Below are 3957 nucleotides of genomic sequence, written 5' to 3' on the forward strand. Positions count from 1 at the left end.
AGGTAGTGAAGGTAATTTATGCCTTGAAGAACAAGGGAACAGGTTACTATGTTTTCTAAATTATGGTAAAATCTATGGATGGAGGCAAGAAGTAGGAGACAATGGTGAGGCGTAGATTAGGGAGAACCATATAAAAATCAAAATCAAATTATAATTACCTAAGAAACCTAAAAAATTAAGGGAAAGTACAGAAAATAATACAAGACCTACCTAGCCTTTTGGCAAGTTGTTTGCAGTATTAACAGGATTTTACTGAGCCTGTAAACAGTTCCAACAGAAAAGTAATGCAAATACACTCCTCACTCCATCTACAATACTATTTTAAGTCTATGCAGAAATTAGTTTTACACAAGATAAAAGTTCAAGAGAGTTTAAATGATTCCCTCAAAGTTGACAAAGCTTAAGGGCTAAGTCTCAAAAAGAACCTAGGGACCCAGACTCCAGATCACTATTCTTTCCATTATACAAAATAAACCAGAATGAAGCAATACCATGAAAGTCTAGAAGAGAATACAAACGATTTTTTTCAAGGTTAACAGTCTAAGAAAGCTTAGATAAAACTGTCAAACTGGAGGGGTGAGGGTTGGGGTGAAACCCCCTTCTGAGAAACAGCTAGGCATACTTAGCAATTAATTCTAACAAATATAGAAAAGTTACACTCCTAATCATAGGAAGTTGAATCCATTTTCCTTTCTAGAGGAAAAGAGAAATGACCCCCAAAGCAGGCAACAAAAAAAAAAGGCATCAAGGAAAACATGTATTCAAAGGATTTTATGAGTATGCAGGCAACAACATAGCTTATCATGAATTTCTAAGATCTTTCCTTAACATTCTCTCGATGTAAAAAGTAAATTCAAAACATTTTATTTCTTTTATTTCTTCAATCATTTAAAAAACTAGTGAGGTTTCAACAATAGCCTGGAAGGGATACAAACATGGAGAACATTCCAACTAAGGAAAAATAAGCTACTAAAATCAAGATTAAGTTTCACCAAGCAGAGGTTCACTCCATACCTGTCTGATGTTAGCTATCCCTAAATCCTCCAAGTTGCCTTCTTTAGTTCTAAAATTGGATTCCCCTCCCAACTTCCTACAGAGAACCTCATGAATAGTTACCCTAAAGGAGTTAATTCAGCACAGCAGTGGGAATAATTAGTGGAAAAGCTGTAGCATTTACAGGTATTTCAAAGTAGTAATTAGTTCAAAAATAATCATAGGATCATCAATTTGGAGGTAGAAGGGATCTTAGAGGTCATCAAAACCGAATTTTACAAATAAATAAAGTGGGATACAGAGAAATTACTAACTTGCCCAGGGTGACAGCTATTAAATGTCTATGGAACGATCTGAACCCAGATCTTTCTGGCTCCAAGGCCAAGTACTCTATTCACTACACCAAGCAGCAGCAACAACAAGGCTTATGCTTATTTTCTGGGATTGCAGAAATTTTGTTTTTAATTACTTTGCAACCCACAATTGCTGCTTATAGTCAAAAAGACTAGTGTCTACTTAATCTTAGACCAAAACCCAATAAAATCTAAATTGGGCAATTACTACCAAAGAAGTGAAATCTGTACTTATTAAACAGAAATACTGCATTAAAGCTTCTTATAAAAAGGTAAGAGTTTCACTTTAACATTTCTAAAACAACGTACTACTCTTTTTCAAGCAAAGGTCTTCCAGAAAAATTCAAGCTGTATATCCTTGACTTCCTCAAAATATCAAGACCACGTGAAAAATCTCTTGGCTCAAGGAGACTCAGCCGCAGAACACCACAAAAAACCGTCCAAGTATGCTCTTTCATATCAAAACTAAAACCTGTGTGACTTCAGTCCTTAAGCTCTTCTCGGTACACAAAGGAAAAACCAGTTCAAACTACATGTTCAAACATGAGTTGACCATACTTAACACATCACACAAGTGTCAAGTTCTCAAAGTACATACACCTCTATTACTGCATTTCCCATTCAAAAGATTAGTAGTATAAAAACTGACCAGCTGAAAAATTACTCCTTTCTTCTTTATAGGGTTCATTATTAAAAAAAAAAAATCTAAAATGTAATTTTTAACTACGAAACACAAGTACCTAAGGAGTAAACAAAATACATGTGAAATGAGCTGTTTCACATTTCACCACCCTGATAGCAGCAAAAAACAAAACCAAAAAACCTTTAGCCTGATGATCGAATAAATGCGATTTAATGGGCTACTGCAGGGAGGGAGGGGAGGATATCTCAACCTTCACTTTGTCAAGTTCACTCTAGAACCCTGGGCACCTATCAAAGTTACTTAGGCCACCTAAGCCAATAGCCCCGTAAGAGGAAGTCGGCTTGGCCCCATCAGGTCCAACCTAGTCTTACAAAGCACCTAGGCTAGGCTGGAAGCTGAGGGATAACTGAGGCTGGAGCACTGAACTCAAGTTTAAAAAAAAATTAAAGGTAACTCGTCTCTGCAGAACAGAAGACCCCCCAGGTTCTGGGGTGAAATGCCAGGCTTTGCAGGCAGGGGTAACAAGCCTCCCAGAACTAGCAAGGCAGCGAAATAACGGGGTGGGCGTCTCACGAGTTAAACCTCTCACCCCTTCCCTTGGCAATGACGTCATCTTTCACGCTGCATTTCTAGAGGGCTTTAAAAAAAGAATAAATGGAACAAAGACCTCGGGTGCCCACGAGAGGGGATCGGGGAGCGCTACAGAGAGGAGGGGGGCTGGGGCTGAGCCGCCGCACCCGGGGGGCTTCGGCTGGCCCTCGGGAGGGCTGGGCTGGGGATGGGCAGATTGAGGTGCAAGGGGGGCTCGCGGCCGCGCAGGGAGAGGGAGCCAAGGGCTGCCCAAGGTGGCGGGGGTGGGGCAGGAAGGGCGTCGCCGCCCCGGCCGCGGCCCCAGCCCGGGAGCCCGGACCGACCCCGCTTCCCGGGCGGCGGCGGCAGCAGCGGTGGTTCCGCTCCCCTCCCCCAGCGCAGCAAAATGTCCGCGGCGGGCGGCGAAGCAGGAAGTGGGAGCCCGGCGGGCGGCGGCGGCAGCCCGGCCCGGGGGTCCGGAACGGGAGACCCCCACTCCTTCCCTGCGTTCCTCCCCTCCCCCTGCTTCCGCCGCGGCCAGTGACAGCCCGGCCCGAGCAAAGGGCCCCTCGGCGCCCCGGCTACCCCCGTCCGCCCCGGATAGACCTGCCCTTGCTACCAAAGCGCCCAGGGCCGTGCCAGCGTCCTCGCGCGTTCGCGGCGAGCGCCGGGGACACAACGAGCAGCGGAAGGCACCGGGAGTCGGGTCAGGGAGAAGGGGGTGATTTACCCCTCGAAAGAAGCCCCTGGGCCCCCAGCACTCACCTCAGCTTCTCCGCCGGGGCGTTGGCAGCACTGCGCGGGGTCTCCTCCGCTCCCGGGCAGGGGCACGCCACTGACGTCAGCGCGCACGCCACCCGGCGCAAAGGCTGGCTGGGGAGGGCGGGCGGAAGTGGAGGAGGTGCCAAAGGGCCGGAGAAGCTGCTGCACAGTCGCAAGAGGAGTCTCTCTCTTCCTCCTCCCTCCACCCAGCCCCGTTCACCCTGAGTCCCTCCCGCTAGTTGGACATGCGCAGTGTGCAAAGACACTTCCTCTCCCAGCCTCCTCCCTAGGACCTTGTTCTTCCTGTAGCTCCAGGAGACCTGTGGATTTGGACCCTGGAGAGCAGAGTTCTAATTTCACTCCAGCCAGCAAGCGTTTGTGCATTTGTTAAGAGATATCAAGACAAAAATGAAGCAGCTCTTGCTTTACATTCCATCCAGGGAGTCATGTATAAAATAAATAATATTAACAATAAAAGCTACTATCTGTAAAATGCTCTAAGGTTTGCAAAATGCTTTATCAATATTATCTCACTTTATCTTCCCAGAAATCAAGGTGGTGCAGTAGACAGAGCCCTAAGTCGGCAATCAGAAAGACCTGAGTTCCCTCACTATGACACTCACTGTGTGACTTCCG

The 3957-nt window shown here is 46.3% G+C and overlaps 1 protein-coding gene across 3 annotated transcripts in view; it reads right to left on the reverse strand.

Moving 5' to 3' along the window:
* CDC42 (cell division cycle 42) overlaps window positions 1-3402 on the reverse strand; it is a 54522-nt gene extending 51120 nt beyond the window's left edge. For 2 of the 3 annotated variants that reach the window (XM_069078515.1, XM_069078517.1), the window contains exon 1: window positions 3325-3402. The gene's annotated coding sequence lies outside the window, so the exon portion shown is untranslated. The other variant, XM_069078516.1, reaches the window with a different exon arrangement.
* Between the last annotated feature and the right edge of the window lie 555 nt (window positions 3403-3957).

This window comes from Petaurus breviceps, unplaced genomic scaffold (assembly GCF_028583685.1).
Source record: "Petaurus breviceps papuanus isolate PSGF00001 unplaced genomic scaffold, PetGlider_PUasm1.0 91041, whole genome shotgun sequence".
NCBI lineage: Eukaryota > Metazoa > Chordata > Mammalia > Diprotodontia > Petauridae > Petaurus > Petaurus breviceps.